Source organism: Procambarus clarkii, chromosome 35 (genome assembly GCF_040958095.1).
Source record: "Procambarus clarkii isolate CNS0578487 chromosome 35, FALCON_Pclarkii_2.0, whole genome shotgun sequence".
NCBI lineage: Eukaryota > Metazoa > Arthropoda > Malacostraca > Decapoda > Cambaridae > Procambarus > Procambarus clarkii.
The window spans coordinates 27,171,946-27,191,432 of record NC_091184.1 but is presented as its reverse complement, the minus strand read 5'-3'; the positions used below and the strand labels follow the sequence as shown (position 1 = coordinate 27,191,432).

At 45.4% G+C, this 19,487-nt stretch overlaps 1 protein-coding gene across 4 annotated transcripts in view; it reads right to left on the bottom strand.

The window, feature by feature from the left end:
* LOC123768513 (urea transporter 1) overlaps positions 1-19,487 on the bottom strand; it is an 81,238-nt gene that overhangs the window by 42,093 nt on the left and 19,658 nt on the right. Inside the window, exon 1 of one of the 4 annotated variants that reach the window (XM_069336198.1) lies at positions 11,022-11,125. The exons of 1 other annotated variant lie outside the window; for it this stretch is intronic. The gene's annotated coding sequence lies outside the window, so the exon portion shown is untranslated. Of the gene's footprint in view, positions 1-11,012; positions 11,126-19,487 lie in introns of those variants that run through there. 2 more of the 4 variants (XM_069336200.1, XM_069336199.1) reach the window with 2 other exon arrangements.

Sequence of the window (19,487 nt, the reverse complement as noted above, 5' to 3'; positions counted from 1 at the left end):
CAAATTGGCGTTGATCTCATACATAGGTATAAAAGATAAAATCAATGCTAAACTTGTAGAAAATACTGTTGAACTATCTTGAGCTATCAAACATTAATCTAAAAAAATTATCAAACAAGAAATATCAGTTCATTCTAAATCAGGCAGGATCTATGCAAGCAGCGCTATCATTATTAACCTTATGATGTCACAGCTTGAATAACACTAGCTATCTTGAGATCTTGAGGTTGTCTTGAGATGATTTCGGGGCTTTTAGTGTCCCCGCGGCCCGGTCCTCGACCAGGCCTCCACCCCCAGGAAGCAACCCGTGACAGCTGACTAACTCCCAGGTACCTATTTACTGCTAGGTAACAGGGGCATTCAGGGAGAAAGAAACTTTGCCCATTTGTTTCTGCCTCGTGCGGGAATCGAACCCGCGCCACAGAATTACGAGTCCTGCGCGCTATCCACCAGGCTACGAGGCCCCTTTAGGCTGGGGCCTAGGGCCCTAGGCTAGGGCCTTATAGCCTAGCCTCTAGGCGAGGCTAGGCTATAAGTATCTCTGAGAGGTTGAGTGGTACTCTAGATCCAAGGAAATATAGTGTGTAGCTAGACAGTCACTCACACATTATCACCCTTTGTTGCGGCTCGATGTCTATGTTTCACAAAATATGTGCAAGTACCCTCGTAGGGGTAGTGGATAGGGGTAGTAGGGGGCCTCGTAGCCTGGTGGATAGCGCGCAGGATTCGTAATTCTGTGGCGCGGGTTCGATTCCCGCACGAGGCAGAAACAAATGGGCAAAGTTTCTTTCACCCTGAATGCCCCTGTTACCTAGCAGTAAATAGGTACCTGGGAGTTAGTCAGCTGTCACGGGCTGCTTCCTGGGGGTGGAGGCCTGGTCGAGGACCGGGCCGCGGGGACACTAAAAAGCCCCGAAATCATCTCAAGATAACCTCAAGATAACCCCTTACCTTGAGGTTACCTTGAGGTGCTTCCGGGGCTTAGCGTCCCCGCGGCCCGGTCGTCGACCAGGCCTCCTGGTTGCCGGACTGATCAACCAGGCTGTTGGACGCGGCTGCTCGCAGCCTGACGTACGAGTCACAGCCTGGTTGATCAGGTATCCTTTGGAGGTGCTTATCCAGTTCTCTCTCAGAGTACCAGTTGCACCCCCTTGTCAAAAGTCGTTGAAATGAGTTTGGTGAGGTCGAACTTTAGATATATCATAACAATAGAACGAAATACAAAATATAAAAATATATTAAATTTAATTTTGAAGTAAAATAAAGAATATAAGTTTATTGGATCAGCAACATTTATCAGATGTTTATTCAGGTAAGGTATATACATACAAGTGATGTTACATTAATGGATTGATATATAGATAGAGCTAGTACATACAATGCCTAAAGCCACTATTACGCAATGCGTTTCGGGCAAGAAAAAACATTAATATCTAGAACTTAATACTAATTGAGCATAAAGAATAAAAGATGTTGAGAACAAATACAAATAAAGATAAAAAAAAAGGGGGAACATGACTGAAAAAGCAGCACAAATACAATAGGTTGACAAACAGTGTTGATTACAAAAAAGAAAATAACAGACATGGGTTGACAATAGAGGAGTGAGGTAGATTACAGGGAATTTATTAGGTAGTGTTTAGTTTTTATCTTAAACTGGTTGAGAGAGGTACAGTCTTTAACATGGTTGGGAAGGTCATTCCACATTCTGGGCCCCTTGATTTGCAGAGCATTTCTAGTTTGATTAAGACGTACTCTAGGAATATCAAAACTGTATTTATTTCTGGTGTGGTGCTCATGGGTTCTGTTACAACCTTCTATGAAGCTTTTAAGATCAGGATTGGCATTATAGTTTAGCGTTTTATATATGTATAATATAATACACATGAGAGAATGTGCAGTGACTTAATGTCTAACATATTCAGAGATTTGAGTAGGGGTATCGAGTGATGTCTGGGGCCAGAGTTGGATATTGTTCTTTATATCTGTATATTATATATGTATATTATGTTTGTTCTTTATTATTGTTCTTTATATTGTTCTTTATATCTGTATATTATATATGTATATTATGTTGTTCATTCATTGTTATATAATGTTTGAAAAACGATGTTCTCTTCGTGAAACGAACCGTTGGAAAACATATCCCGTATTGCTTTGATGACATACTTAAAATCCTAGAGAAAATGTATATAAAGGTATTATAAGGTGTGTGTGTGTGTGTGTGTGTGTGTGTGTGTGTGTGTGTGTGTGTGTGTGTGTGTGTGTGTGTGTGTGTGTGTGTGTGTGTGTGTGTGTGTGTGTGTGTGTGTGTGTGTGTGTGTGTTTACACTCTGAGCCAACTCCACACCACACGACACATTTTTTTTTTTTTTTGAGATATATACAAGAGTTGTTACATTCTTGTACAGCCACTAGTACGCGTAGCGTTTCGGGCAAGTCCTTAATCCTATGGTCCCTGGAATACGATCCCCTGCCGCGAAGAATCGTTGTTACAACCAAGTACGCATTTTACTGTTGCGTTAAACAGAGGCTACAGTTAAGGATTTGTGCCCAGTAAATCCTCCCCGGCCAGGATACGAACCCATGACATAGCGCTCGCGGAACGCCAGGCGAGTGTCTTACCACTACACCACGGAGACTGCTAAACATACACCGTCATATCTTGCAGAGTCTGGGGTCCTCACAGTTATATGCTAACTATTGCCTTACTGACGCAGCTCCAGTGTATCCTAGTAATTATCATACATAACAATTGTAGTGAAAGCGGTGGTTGTGTTATCAACAAGGTCATTATAACTTGCTATAAGGCGTACATAGTAATTGTACTAATTAATATAAATGAACAATCGTGAGGTGTGATTAAAATCCATTGTGTTCTCTGTACTCATTTTGCGCTGTTGCTCACAGGATGAGTATTATTTATGAGTAATAATGGGTAAATAACATACTATTGTTCATACCATGAGTATGGAGGACACAGTAAACTATTGTTCACACCTTGTGTAGAAGTGAACTATCAGGAGGAAAGCTCCAGCCATTACGATTATATAGCACTTGGAAGGAGTCATTATAAGTATTTGGGATGGGACTGTGGGAGGGAAGGAATGGTGCCCCAACCACTTGGACGGTCTCGGGGGATTGAACGCTGACCTGCATGAAGCGAGACCGTCGCTCTACTGCCCACCCCAAGTGTTTAGTGTACAGTAAACTGTCGCTCGCCAACGTAATCAAGTTATAAAGTTAGGGGGGGAAGGGAGCACATAAAGTTAGGGGTGAAGGGAGCACATAAAGTTAGGGGGGGGGGGAAGGGAGCACATAAAGTTAGGGGTGAAGGGAGCACATAAAGTTAGGGGGGGAAGGGAGCACATAAAGTTAGGGGGGGAAGAGAGCACATAAAGTTAGGGGTGAAGGGAGCACATAAAGTTAGGGGTGAAGGGAGCACATAAAGTTAGGGGGGGAAGAGAGCACATAAAGTTAGGGGTGAAGGGAGCACATAAAGTTAGGGGTGAAGGGAGCACATAAAGTTAGGGGTGAAGGGAGCACATAAAGTTAGGGGTGAAGGGAGCACATAAAGTTAGGGGTGAAGGGAGCACATAAAGTTAGGGGGGGAAGAGAGCACATAAAGTTAGGGGGTGAAGGGAGCACATAAAGTTAGGGGTGAAGGGAGCACATAAAGTTAGGGGGGGAAGAGAGCACATAAAGTTAAGGGGGAAGGGAGCATAAAGTTAGGGGGGAAGGGAGCACATAAAGTTAGGGGGGAAGGGAGCACATAAAGTTAGGGGGGGAAGAGAGCACATAAAGTTAGGGGTGAAGGGAGCACATAAAGTTAGGGGGGAAGGGAGCACATAAAGTTAGGGGGGAAGGGAGCACATAAAGTTAGGGGGGGAAGGGAGCACATAAAGTTAGGGGGGAAGGGAGCACATAAAGTTAGGGGGGAAGAGAGCACATAAAGTTAGGGGGAAGGGAGCATAAAGTTAGGGGTGAAGGGAGCACATAAAGTTAGGGGTGAAGGGAGCACATAAAGTTAGGGGTGAAGGGAGCACATAAAGTTAGGGGGGAAGGGAGCACATAAAGTTAGGGGTGAAGAGAGCACAAAGTTAGGGGTGAAGGGAGCACATAAAGTTAGGGGGGGAAGAGAGCACATAAAGTTAGGGGTGAAGGGAGCATATAAAGTTAGGGGTGAAGGGAGCACATAAAGTTAGGGGGGAAGGGAGCACATAAAGTTAGGGGGGAAGGGAGCACATAAAGTTAGGGGGGGAAGGGAGCACATAAAGTTAGGGGGGAAGGGAGCACATAAAGTTAGGGGGGAAGAGAGCACATAAAGTTAGGGGGAAGGGAGCATAAAGTTAGGGGTGAAGGGAGCACATAAAGTTAGGGGTGAAGGGAGCACATAAAGTTAGGGGTGAAGGGAGCACATAAAGTTAGGGGGGAAGGGAGCACATAAAGTTAGGGGTGAAGAGAGCACAAAGTTAGGGGTGAAGGGAGCACATAAAGTTAGGGGTGAAGGGAGCACATAAAGTTAGGGGTGAAGGGAGCACATAAAGTTAGGGGGTGAAGGGAGCACATAAAGTTAGGGGTGAAGGGAGCACATAAAGTTAAGGGGGAAGGGAGCACACAAAGTTAGGGGGGAAGGGAGCACATAAAGTTAGGGGGGAAGGGAGCACATAAAGTTAGGGGGGAAGGGAGCACATAAAGTTAGGGGTGAAGGGAGCACATAAAGTTAAGGGGGAAGGGAGCACACAAAGTTAGGGGGGAAGGGAGCACATAAAGTTAGGGGTGAAGGGAGCACATAAAGTTAGGGGTGAAGGGAGCACATAAAGTTAAGGGGGAAGGGAGCACACAAAGTTAGGGGGGAAGGGAGCACATAAAGTTAGGGGTGAAGGGAGCACATAAAGTTAGGGGGTGAAGGGAGCACATAAAGTTAGGGGTGAAGGGAGCACATAAAGTTAGGGGTGAAGGGAGCACATAAAGTTAGGGGGTGAAGGGAGCACATAAAGTTAGGGGTGAAGGGAGCACATAAAGTTAGGGGTGAAGGGAGCACATAAAGTTAGGGGGAAGGGAGCACAAAGTTAGGGGGGAAGGGAGCACATAAAGTTAGGGGTGAAGGGAGCACATAAAGTTAGGGGGGAAGGAGCACATAAAGTTAGGGGTGAAGAGAGCACAAAGTTAGGGGTGAAGGGAGCACATAAAGTTAGGGGTGAAGGGAGCACATAAAGTTAGGGGTGAAGGGAGCACATAAAGTTAGGGGGTGAAGGGAGCACATAAAGTTAGGGGTGAAGGGAGCACATAAAGTTAAGGGGGAAGGGAGCACACAAAGTTAGGGGGGAAGGGAGCACATAAAGTTAGGGGGGAAGGGAGCACATAAAGTTAGTGGGGAAGGGAGCACGTAAAGTTAGGGGTGAAGGGAGCACATAAAGTTAAGGGGGAAGGGAGCACACAAAGTTAGGGGGGAAGGGAGCACATAAAGTTAGGGGTGAAGGGAGCACATAAAGTTAGGGGTGAAGGGAGCACATAAAGTTAAGGGGGAAGGGAGCACACAAAGTTAGGGGGGAAGGGAGCACATAAAGTTAGGGGTGAAGGGAGCACATAAAGTTAGGGGGTGAAGGGAGCACATAAAGTTAGGGGTGAAGGGAGCACATAAAGTTAGGGGTGAAGGGAGCACATAAAGTTAGGGGGTGAAGGGAGCACATAAAGTTAGGGGTGAAGGGAGCACATAAAGTTAGGGGTGAAGGGAGCACATAAAGTTAGGGGGAAGGGAGCACAAAGTTAGGGGGGAAGGGAGCACATAAAGTTAGGGGTGAAGAGAGCACAAAGTTAGGGGTGAAGGGAGCACATAAAGTTAGGGGTGAAGGGAGCACATAAAGTTAGGGGGTGAAGGGAGCACATAAAGTTAGGGGTGAAGGGAGCACATAAAGTTAGGGGGGAAGGGAGCACATAAAGTTAAGGGGTGAAGGGAGCACATAAAGTTAGGGGGGAAGGGAGCACATAAAGTTAGGGGTGAAGGGAGCACATAAAGTTAAGGGGTGAAGGGAGCACATAAAGTTAGGGGGGAAGGGAGCACATAAAGTTAGGGGGGAAGGGAGCACATAAAGTTAGGGGGGAAGGGAGAACATAAAGTTAGGGGTGAAGGGAGCACTTAAAGTTAGGGGTGAAGGGAGCACATAAAGTTAGGGGTGAAGAGAGCACATAAAGTTAGGGGTGAAGGGAGCACATAAAGTTAAGGGGTGAAGGGAGCACATAAAGTTAGGGGGGAAGGGAGCACATAAAGTTAAGGGGTGAAGGGAGCACATAAAGTTAGGGGGGAAGGGAGCACATAAAGTTAGGGGTGAAGGGAGCACTTAAAGTTAGGGGGGGAAGGGAGCACATAAAGTTAGGGGTGAAGGGAGCACTTAAAGTTAAGGGGGAAGGGAGCACATAAAGTTAGGGGTGAAGGGAGCACATAAAGTTAGGGGTGAAGGGAGCACATAAAGTTAGGGGTGAAGGGAGCACATAAAGTTAGGGGGGAAGGGAGCACATAAAGTTAGGGGTGAAGGGAGCACATAAAGTTAGGGGGGAAGGGAGCACATAAAGTTAAGGGGTGAAGGGAACACTTAAAGTTAGGGGGGGAAGGGAGCACATAAAGTTAGGGGGGGAAGGGAGCACATAAAGTTAGGGGGAAGGGAGCACTTAAAAAAGGCGCCACAATACGTACCAAATAAATTTAAATTCCTTATATATTTTTCTTTTGTAAAATTAAAACACAATACAACAGTTTTACAGACTGCTCATAAATCCATATTGTATTTAAAATAAAAAAAGTGTTATTTATTTTACTTTTAATTTAAATTAATTTTAATTTTGCTCCGAGGGTCGAGTTTACTGGGCATCGCCACTAGGAAAAAAAAAGTTTCCCTTCAAAACGCATAAAACTTTCGCCTTCATTTTACATTTAAACGTAAAAAGAAAAAAAACAGAGCAATATGCGAAATATATGAAGCCAGTACAATTGCCTCTTTCGTCTAAGCTTCATTCTTGCGAAGTGTTGTTATGATCCAACTCAGAAGCCTATTGTCTTTCAGTGGCGAGCAAAGCTAACCCAGACTATTGTAGCGAGTAGATTATCCAATAATATACTCGCTCCAAATGCATTGTTAATATTCCTGTCAACCTTTGGAGATGAATGAGGTGAGGCGTTGCCCGGGCAATACGGTGAGGAGTTGCCCGGTCATATAAGCAGCAGGATAGCAAACATTAACGACGGGAGACATCTCCCGTCACGCAGGGTGCAGTGACGGTGCCACCTTTTGGGTGGCTTCATCTTCATCTTAACACATTCACAAGGGAGACATCTCCCGTCATGCAGGGTGCATTCACACCTCCACAGATCTCCAGTATCAGCTCTTGATACTGGTAATGGCTTAAAATGGCTACCACTTTCGGGCTATTTATGCCCGTGCCACCTTTTGGGTTGCTTCATCTTCATCTTAAAACACATTCATAAGGGAGACATCTCCCGTCATGCAGGGTGCATTCGCACCTCCACAGATCTCCAGTATCAGCTCTTGATACTGGTAATGGCTTAAAAGGGCCACCACTTACGGGCTATTCATGCCCGTGCCACATTTTGGGTGGCTTAATCTTCATCAATCAATCAAACATTAACCAGAGTCTACTTTCAAGTGTGGTCTACAGCAGACACTTGCGAGATACTGTACCGACGCTCAGTGCGCTCAACTCACCAAAGTATCACCGGTGTACTTCTGTATATTCGACCAAATATATATATAGTATCTTAGTGTCTGTGTTTATTTGTCACCATACTTTACGTAACAATAGAACCGTTACACTATCAATCATCGCCAATTGGAGAACGATGACTACTCGATAAACACCTCCAAATGAAACAATGCAGCCTCGTCCAACAGCCTAATTAACCAGACTACCAACCGGACCGCAGAGACGTTGTTGATACCCCAAAAGGTAACACTTCTCAGTCTCCGTAACTGACGTATCCAATAGCTACGTTCTGTTTTGACGGCGCGTTCTATGGCCTTATCTTAGCTACACTCTAAGAGGATTGAAGTAATACATAACCAACTCTTCAGCTACCTACAGGATCGTTCTGCAACTGCTCTATAAGGATAGAAAAATGTCTTCTTATAAAAGTCGGAGGACAGGAGGCTTTTATCGCACCAGTGAGTTAAGGCGCCACGTTTGGAAGAGGCGCCACGTTTGAAAAATCAGCGTGTCAGTATACTGTAATTCACTTGTCTTTTGCGTATCGTACTCTATATATTGCGACACGTGTATGTTTATTTATTTATATATATATATACATGAAGGTACATTGGGATTGTGAGGATACATAGCATAGAAATTACATTCTTGTAAAGCCACTAGTACGCGCCACTAGTCACTATGTGTGTGCGTTTATTTTAAAAGGTTTTTAAAGACAATATGTTGAAATATACACGAAAGAGCTTAGTATTTCCTGTTTCATTTTCCTTCGTGGAAAACACACACACACACACACACACACACACACACACACAAAGTATTGAAACTAGGCAGTGGAAACAGGAGGCCAGACACAAGATACAGAATAGGAGATGAAGTACTTATGAAACAGACAGAGAGAAAGATCTAGGAGTTGATATCACACCAAATCTGTCTCCTGAAGCCCACATAAAAAGAATAACGTCTGCGGCATATGCGAGGCTGGCTAACATCAGAACAGCGTTCAGGAACCTGTGTAACTAGGCAGTGGAAACAGGAGGCCAGACACAGAATAGGAGATGAAGTACTTATGAAACGGACAGAGAGAAAGATCTAGGAGTTGATATCACACCAAACCTGTCTCCTGAAGCCCACATAAAAAGAATAACGTCTGCGGCATATGCGAGGCTGGCTAACATCAGAACAGCGTTCAGGAACCTGTGTAAGGAATCATTCAGAATCTTGTACACCACACATGTAAGACCAATCCTGGAGTATGCGGCCCCAGCATGGAGCCCGTACCTTGTCAAGCACAAGACGAAGCTGGAAAAAGTCCAAAGGTATGCCACTAGACTAGTCCCAGGACTAAAAGGCATGAGTTACGAGGAAAGGCTGCGGGAAATGCACCTTACAACACTGGAAGACAAAAGAGTAAGGGGAGACACGATCACAACCTACAAAATCCTCATGGGAATCGACCGGGAAAACAAGGATAAACTATTCAACACTGGTGGGACGCGAACAAGGGGACACAGGTGGAAACTGAGTACCCACATGAGCCACAGAGACGTTAGAAGGAACTTTTTCAGTGTCAGAGTACTTAACGGATGGAATGCATTAGGCAGGGATGTGGTGGAGGCTGACTCCATACACAGTTTCAAATGTACATATGATAGAGCCCAGTAGGCTCAGGAATCTGTACACCAGTTGATAGGCGGGACCAAAGAGACAAAGCTCAACCCCCGCAAGCACAAATAGGTGAGTACACACACACACACGTGAAAAGTGAGTGCCCAAATGAGCTATAAAGACATTAGAAAGATTTTTTTAGTGTCAGAGTAGTTAATAAATGGAATTAGGAAGTGATGTGGTGGAGGCAGACTGCATACAAAGTTTCAAGTGTAGATATGATAAAGCCCAATAGGCTCATGTACCTGTACACCTGCTGATTGACGGTTGAGAGGCGGGACCAAAGAGCCAAAGCTCAATCCCCGCAAGCACAACTAGGTGAGTACACACACACACACACACACACAAGCGGAGTCCAAAACTAGAACTCGATCCTGCATGCACAAATAGGTGAGTACATACTCACACTTTAGGGGGATAAGTGGACAGCGCTCGAGGGTCTAGTCCTAAGGGCTCGGGTTCGATTCACGGCCGAAGCAGAAAGAAATGGGCAGAGTTTCTTTCACCCTGATGCCCCTGTTTACCTAGCAGTAAATAGGTACCTGGGAGATAAACAGTTTCTACGGGTTGCTTCCTAGGGATGTGTGTGAGTGTTAGAGTATATATATATATATATATATATATATATATATATATATATATATATATATATATATATATATATATATATAAATATATATATATATATATATATATATATATATATATATATATATATATAAAGAGAGGAAAAATAAATTGGTTAGAAAGGTGAGATCCAAGAGCTAATAGCTCGATTCTGAGGGCACAAATAGTACACACAAATAGTAAATACATACATTATTTATGGCCGTATACATTTATCTTACAAAAACTTTCTCATAATTATCGCTGATAAGAAACAGACGTCGATATAAGAATGCTGATAATGTGACTTATATAATCAGCATTAATTAACTGCATGTATTTTCCCTCAGGTTTTCCATAACTTTTGATGTTTCTCTAGTATTAGGTGTAATACACGTTTCGAATTTAAATACATTTTTTTTCAGAATACAAATACAGTGGGAGAAAGTCTGCCACTTTCTCTCACCAGACAATGTAATTCAAAGCACCTTGCATCCATATCATTCGTCAAACCAATAGATGTTTAAACAAAGCAATATATCAAGGGGCATAACTGGCCGATCCCTCACAGTGTTCAAGAGAGAACTGGATAAGCACCTCCAATGGATACCTGATCAACCAGGCTGTGACTCGTACGTCAGGCTGCGAGCAGCCGCGTCCAACAGCCTGGTTGATCAGTCCGGCAACCAGGAGGCCTGGTCGACGACCGGGCCGCGGGGACGCTAAGCCCCGGAAGCACCTCAAGGTAACCTCAAGGTATCAACCGACAGCCACCAACACCGAGGTCAAGAAACGAGAGATGGTGCAGCAGCGTGGAATTTGGAAGCCTCAAGGTAAGGTAACTTCAACACGACAATGTGCATTGATTTTTTTAACTAGCTCATCAAGATTGTAACTTGCTTAGCTAAATGAATTGTAGGGTTCAGTCCCTGAGCCCATTATGTGCCTCAGCCCCCTAACCCTTTCCACTACCGTCCACAGGATGGGTATGGGGTGCATAATATATAAACTAAACTAACTCTACACACGTGTGATGTAGCAGAGCGTCGACGACTAGGCGAGGAAGGAGCAGAGCACAACGGGGATGTAGAACTAGGCGCGGCCGGAACGTCACTGCTGAGGCCGGCCGCGGTGCATGGTCTTATATGCTCCTCATAAGCTCCTCCCACACTTCTTGACTGATACACACACATCACTCACAGACAGGGTTCATTTTCGCGAATTTTCACCTGCACAAGAGTTCAACCCTTGTCATGTTTTTTTCCAGACCTAAGCAACTGTTCATATTAAGGTCATTAGCTTAGTTTCAGCCTAGATTAGGTGTGAGGATTTAATAATAATAATAATTTAATCGCAAGAAGGTACAATGGGTTGGTGAGATTACATAAGATTGGTATTTTTACATTCTTGCAAAGCCACTAACATACTTAGCGTCTCGGGCAGGTCCTTAATTTAACATATCAGGTAAGACGAAAAGGTACATTGTAGCAAGGTTTTTATATTAAAAAATAACTAAAATGTAAGTTGATAGAGGTGATTACACTGGTAAAGATATATGTCTTAAGTACTAATATTGGGAAAGTGGGTAGTACAAGATACAGTGTGTTAGTGACAATGAAGGCCACATTAACCTGCCTTTGTTTCTAATCTTCAATTTGTCCCAGTAGGCTACATTCTCTAAAAATACACGGCTTGATATATACATGCTTCCTGACAAGATATGACATTTCTGACCTCGATAAACATTTTAGATATCAAATAAGATAGATGACGTTGATACGACCCAGTTTTTACATTACCCACAATACAGAATTGTTACGACCCTGGGTCCAGTATTGCACTATTACAAATGGACTTATGATGTAACGACACCTTCACTTATGTATTTTAGTGTGATAGACCCTGAATGTGTTGAACCATACGCTTGATTAGTGTTATTTAAATTACAGTTTTTAAGATAGGTTTGGTTAAAGAAGGAATGTTAATGGCCGTCATTTCCTGCCTATGTGGAGTCAGAGAGGTAGCGTAAGATCGAGGTGGTGAAGTATTTATGTTGTACTTGGGGGTTTTAGGGTTAATAAATTATACTATTATACTAAGGTAAAACTTCAGCTGGAATTTCCATCACCCCTCTTGCTTAGGGTTAGGTGATCTGCTTTAGACGATAGTTCTAATTTTTCTTATTTTGTTGGGAACTGTTTCCCTGGGGGCCGAGCCTATCCTAACCCCGTTATGTAGTACTCCCTTACTTTGAGTTTTACCCTAGCAGGTTCCCCGACGATATAACAGGAATCTTCTCTCATTTTACTTTCAATGTTTGTATTTTCTATTAGAATGTGTTTGGTTAGTAGATTTGCTTCCAAATAAAACGTAGATGATGTGTTCCGTGTTTAGTGTGAACTTGTTGGTTAACATTCATGACTGGGCATTTTAACTCATTGCTTACTATAACATTTAGCGTGTAAGATGGGGCTAGAGATGCTGAGAGAAGTATCATCACTAAAAAGTTTATATTAAAGTAGGTTAGAAGCATTTAGTAAGCAACTGATGTATATAAGTTCCTTTGGCCTATACATAGACATGAGACTCAACTTCAGCACCCAAAACAATAGCCCCTTTAAAAATAAAAAAAACTTTCGGTATACTCTCTAAAATCAGATATTATGTTACAAACTCTGCTCTCCTCTCAATATACTACACGTTAATCTATCCCTATCTTTCATATGAGTCTCCGTGGTGTAGTGGTAAGACACTCGCCTGGCGTTCCGCGAGCGCTATGTCATGGGTTCGTATCCTGGCCGGGGAGGATTTACTGGGCGCAATTCCTTAACTGTAGCCTCTGTTTAACGCAACAGTAAAATGTGTACTTGGATGAAAAAACGATTCTTCGCGGCAGGGGATAGTATTCCAGGGACCGTAGGATTAAGGACTTGCCCGAAACGCTACGCGTACTAGTGGCTGTACAAGAATGTAACAACTCTTGTATATATCTCAAAAAAAAAAAAAAAAAAATATGGTATCTGTGCATGGGGTTCAACCATTGCAAACTATCTCAAGCCCATCATCACACAACAAAAATCTGCTATCAAACCAATAATAATTTTTTTGCAAGAAGGTACAATGGGTTGGTGAGATTACATAAGACTGGTATTTATAACAGAACAATAAAAAACTCTGTCTTCAGACAAAAGACAGCCCCTCTGTTCAAATCCATAAGCATGCTAAACACATACTCACTCCACACATTCTCTTGTGCTATTTACATGTACAAAACTTTGTTCCTAAATGCAAATCCTGATCTGAAATTCTTCCTTGGCAGATGTAATAGAACCCATAATCACCACACCAAAAATAAATATATCTTTGATATCCAAAGAGTCAAACTAAATCTGTGCAAACACTCTATTTATTTATTTATTTATTTATATACAAGAAGTTACATTTGGTTTATGAGAGTACATAGCATGATGTGTTTACATTCTTGTAAAGCCACTAGTACGCACAGCGTTTCGGGCAGGTCCTTAATCTAACAGATAATATTAAGTAGGTAATTTCTAGCAAGATTTATAAAATGTAGGCACATTAAAGCACACTGAAAGCTTTGATTGAAAGCTTTGATTGATAGCTTGATTGATACCTATGCAAATAAAGTGACCTAGTTTATGGAACTTGCTCCCTAACGAATTAAAAAGTAAGTAAGTAATTATCAATAGAAGGCACCAAACCGGGAAGGCTATGTAGCACCATCAAATGTGCGGGATAATCAGAGGGCGCTAAATATCACCAAGGATGCCAATGCGAGAACAAAAACGCATAAGGCGAACGACATCAAAAGTATCCAAGTCGCCAAGAATTCTATCGAGGGACAAGCGACCGCGGGGGATGGTCGGAAAGCAAGACACACGCTCGTCCTGGAAGTCAGGACATTCAACAAGGATATGTACGACCGTAAGAGGGACAATGCAATTCGGACAATAAGGAGCAGGGTGGCGCTCCATTAAGTGACCGTGAGTTAAACGGGTATGGCCAATACGTAACCTAGCCAGAGCCGTTTCCCACCGCCGGTTACGGTGGCAGGAGGAAGGCCACTGGGACACAACTCTTAAGAGTACGCAGTTTGTTACCAAGAACAGAAGACCAACAACTCTGCCATCGGGCAAGGATGGAGGCATGAATAACTGGGTAAAAGTCAGAATAAGGAACACCTTTATGGGAGATGGGACAAGTGCAGATAGCGTCCTTAGCGGCAGCATCCGCACGCTCATTTAAAGAGACAACAACATGGCTGGGAACCCAGCAAAACGCAACCGACTTAAATTTACTGGAGATAAGAAACAGCCAATGTTGAATCTCGATGACCACAGGGTGGACTGGATTAAAGGACCCTAAAGCCATGAGGGCACTACGAGAATCAACTACTACCACGAAGGAGGTAGTCGTTGTAGGACGAGGAGCATAGAGAATAGCATAGAGTTCTGCTGTGAAGATGCTAGCCTCCGGAGGAAGACGACACATATAAGAGTGGTCAGGAAAAACAACAGAATAGCCCACAGCGTCAGCAGACTTTGACCCGTCGGTGAAGATGGGAACAGAGTGGGAGTGAGAAGGAAAGTGCTCAAGGAAGAGGCGTTTCAGAACTGTAGGAGGGGTAAAAGCTTTAGTGATGCGGGTCAGAGAAGTACAAAATTTGGGAAGGGGGACCCTCCACGGGGGCAAGGAGGGAACAATACGAGGGGAGACATTAGTAAGACGAACCGAAAGAGAATCTTGTAAGCGAGACAAATGGACAGAAAGAGGAAGGTGGTGAAGAGGAACAGGAACTACAGGAGGGGTAAAAGTCAAAGCACAATAGAGGCGAGAGTGAGGATGCTGTAAGGATCGCACAAGATAGCAAAGACTGTAGCGATCACGGCGGTCCTGGAGAGACAGAAAGCCAGTGTCAGCGTACACACTGAGAGTAGAAGTTGAACGAAAAGCACCAGCGCTGAGGCGCAACCCAGTATGGTGCAAAGGATCAAGACGGCGAAGAGTAGAAGGAGAAGCAGAAGAGTATGCAGAGCAACCATAATCGAGCTTAGACAGGACGAGAGAGGAATGCAAATAAAGGAGCGTGCGCCTATCCGCACCCCAAGAAGTATGGGACAAAACCTTAAGTAGGTTAAGGGCCTTAGAGCATTCATCACGGAGGTAAGAGACATGGGGTGACCAAGACAAACGAGTGTCAAAGAATAACCCCAAAAGCTTCATGGAATCTTTGTACTCAAGGGGATGACCATACAGTGACAAAGAGGGTCGAAGAACGACCCACTTCCGAGTAAAAGTCATTGCACAAGTCTTAGTAGTAGAGAACTTGAAGCCATGATTGGTGGCCCAAGATGATACGGCATCAATCGCAAGTTGAAGCCGCTGTTGAAGGAGAGGCGAATCATCACCTCGAGAGCAAAGAGTAAGATCATCAACATAAAGAGCGGAGAAGATGCCAGAAGGAAGGGAGGAAAGGAGACCATTGAGGGCAACCAGAAAAAGAGTAGTACTCAGAACACTACCTTGGGGCACACCTTCACACTGCCGAAAAGAGGCAGAGAGAGTGGCACCAAGCCTGACTCGAAAGATACGACGAGAGAGAGAAAGCTTTGAAGGAAGAGAGGGAGATTACCACGAAGACCAAAAGAACGAAGTTGGGACAGAATATGGTATCTCCAAGTCGTGTCATAAGCCTTTTCCAGGTCAAAAAGGACAACAACAACGGAGGTCTCGCAGCAAAAGCAGTACGAATATAGACCTCCAAGTTCACCAGGACATCAGTCGTGCTGCGGCACTTGCGAAAACCAAATTGAGAAGGAGAGAGGTGGTGATGGTGTTCCAAGAACCACATCAGACGAACATTTACCATACGCTCAAACAGCTTGCAAACACAACTCGTGAGAGCAATAGGGCGGAAGTCCTTAGGGGACGTACCGAGAGACCCTGGTTTCCGAATAGAAAGTACAACGGCATCGAGCCAGTCCTCAGGGACGGACGACGACTCCCAGACCTGGTTATACAGATTCAGTAAATACCGAAACGTGCACTGAGGGAGATGGCGAAGCATCTCATAATGAACGTCATCCGATCCCACTGCCGTAGATCCGCAGAGAGCCAGGGCAGACTGAAGTTCAGAAAGAGCGAAAGGATCGTTATAGGGAAGGCGGAGAAGAGTGTGGAAATCTAAAGGATAAGATTCAAGAACAGGCTTACGAAGAAGGAAGGATTGAGGAAGATGAGAACCAGAGCTAACAGAAGTAAAGTGAGAACCCAGTTCGGCCGCGACCTTCACTGGATCCGCCACAAGAGTCCCACAAGAGTCCCACGGAGGTGGAGAACCGGCGAGACATCTGGAACGAACTTGCCCGCAATCTTGCGAATCTTCTTCCAGATCTGCGATAGAGGAGTATCGGACGTAATGGTGGAAACATAAGATTTCCAACTCTCACGTTTAGCAGTACGGATGGTCCTACAGGACACCGCACTTGCCTTTCGAAACAGAATAAAAGAATCAGCCGTCTGCCGGTGGCGGTGTTTTTTCCAGGCTGCACGCTTACAGCGGACAGCCCGAGCACAGTCCGCATTCCACCAGGGAACACACTTCCGTGTGCCCCGGAAGGAAGAGCGAGGGATAGAGCTGAGGGCAGCGTTGAAGACAGTGTCATAAAAAAGGAGGAGGGCGCAAGGAAGAGGCAGAGAGGAGAGGTCAGAGAGAGTAGCGCGGAGGGTGAATAGGCACCAGTCAGCCTTGGCAAACTGCCACCTAGGGAAGGAGAGGGGAGGGTGGAAAGAGAAAAAGGAAACGAGGATGGGGAAATGATCACTGTTATGGAGGTCATCAAGAACCTGCCTCGTGAAATCTAAGTAAAGGGACGACGAGCAGAGAGAAAGATCAAGACAGGAAAGGGTGCGAGTTCGAGAGTCCACATGAGTGGGCTCACCAGAATTCAGAAGAGATAGAGATGAAGCGAGGACGAATGGTTCGAGAAGACGGCCTCGGGTGTTTGTCAGAACATCACCCCAGAGGAAATGTCGACAGTTGAAATCACCCAAAAGGAGCACCGGCTCTGGCAAGGAGTCCAGGAGGTGCTTAAGATCAGGGAGGGAAAGAGGGACATTTGGAGGGAGATAAATGGAACAAACTGTATACCATTTACCCACAAAAACACGGGCAGCAGAACAATGGATAGGGGACGGAAGAAGTAGGGGGGACGAAGGGAACATCAGAACGAACTAAGAGAGCAGTAGAGTTATGGGCCCCAGCAAGAGCTGGAGGAGGGAGAAAGAAAGGAATAACCACGAAAGTGACGAGGACGAGCACCAAGCATTGGTTCCTGGAGACAAACACAAAGTGGTGTAAACTGTGTAATTAGAAGTTGGAGTTCATGGAAGTTGGCATAAAATCCACGAATATTCCACTGAAGAATAGACATTATCAAAGAGAAAGGACAGTAACAGAGAACAAGAAAGAAATTAAGGGAAAGAGGAACACAGTGTATTAAAGAATCTCAGGATCAGGAGCAGGGTCAGGATCAGGGTCTGGATCAGGAGCAGGGTCGGCAAAATCAGGGTTAGGGGGCATGGGTAAACTTAGTAAGGAGAGAGGGAAGGGAGCGAGAGAACAGACCAGAGGCAGACTGACGGGGTCCGGAGGAGGAGGAGACAACTGAGAGGGGCATGCAAGGACAGTTGGAGGAGGGGGGAGCAGAAATCAGGGAGTGCACCTCAGGAAGGGCAGCAACAGAGAGAGAATCGGGGGCGGAAGAAACCTCCATATCAGAGACAGGGGATTCGACTACGGAAATGGGAGGGGATGTAGTGACATCCCCTCAGAAGGGATGGGGGCGAGGAAGAAAGAGAAACCTTCTTACCTGCCGGAGAGGAAGAAGGAGAGGAGCCAGGCTTACGTTTCTGACTCAAAGAGACAGGCGTTCCAGTAACAACGTACCGGGCAACAGACTCAATGGTCTCAGCAGGAGAAGAGGAACGAGAGCGAACAACACGAAGATTGCTGGGAGGATGATAAATATCACCCTGGACAGACAGGTGGCGTGGCGGGTCAAGAGACTGGGGGGAGGGTCAGGAAGAAAGAGTGGGGGCAGATGGGGAAGAAGACAAAGGAGATTGGCGGACTGGGTAGGAAGGGGGGAAATCCCAGATGGAGAACCGGGAGGGAGAATCTGGGACAGGAGGCAAAGGAATAGGGGAGGCGGTGGTGGGTGTGACCGGGTTTAAGGGCTGGAAACGGTTGTGAGACTGAGGAAGACGGGAAGGACGAGGAGAGGTAGAACGCGAGCGTAGGAGACGCCGGCGAAAGGGGTGAGACGACGAACTTGGCGTCTCGCTTCAGGAAAAGACAGACGATCACGGTGCTTCAAGTTGAGGACGGCTTCCTCGAGTTTGTAGTGTATACACGAGCGTGAGAAGGTGGGGTGGGCTTCACCGCAATTGAGGCAGCCAGCCTGGGGAGAAGTGCACTCGGACTTAGAATGACTATCGTCCCCACACAAGGGGCACAGATACACAGTACTGGTGCATTTGAGGACACCGTGCCCGAACTTCCAACACTTATTGCATAGTCTAGGAGAGGGAATGTACTCCTGAGGGGAGCATCTGGCACCAGCAAGAATAATAGAGGGCGGAAGGGTCCTACTATCAAAGGTGATTTTTACAACTCGAAGGGGCTGACGGCGATGACCACGAGGGGGTCGAGTAAACGTGTCCACCTGGAGGACAGAATGGCCTTGGGCTTCGAGGATATGTTTAATATCCTCATGGCAATCGTTGAGGTCCCGAACACCAGTTGCAACATGGTGCAGGAGGAGAACAGTGCCAACACTGGCATTTAACCGAGCGTTCTTGGAGACCCGAACAGGGGTCTCTCCAATGCAGGACAAAGCTGCTGAGCGAGTAGCTGCATCCTGAGAAGGAGCAGCGACGACACGCGTACCGTAACTGGTGGAGTTAAAAGTAACAGAGGCATCTACTGAATCAACAAGGTGTTTATGGAGGGATAAATCGTCAGGAGTAGAATCCAGATGGTGGAGATCAAAGTATTTAGCCCACGTAGCAGGACCAAACAAGGCGTTGTAAGTAGTATTACGGGAAGGGATCGTGCGAGTGCGGCCGTGGCGGGAACGGCGTTGAGAACCCCCGGAGTTCATGGGGGTAAAAGGCGCAGTAGTCACAATGAGAGACGGAGCCGTGCCAGGGGACGAGGTGGTCACCACTGGGGGCTGGGGAATCGACCCTACCGCAGAGGAGGGAGGGGAGCTGAGGGGAGTAGTCAGGTCGTCGGGGCCCAATGCAGCAGGGGCTACAGGGCCTGGTCTTCCAACACAGTCCGACTCGGTGGCTTGGTCGCCCACCCCACGAGCCTGAGAAAATACAAGGGAAACATTATCAGCCATGAAAACTAGGAAAAACTTTCATTCACGAATGTGCCCCCACACCCACCATGTAGCCACAAT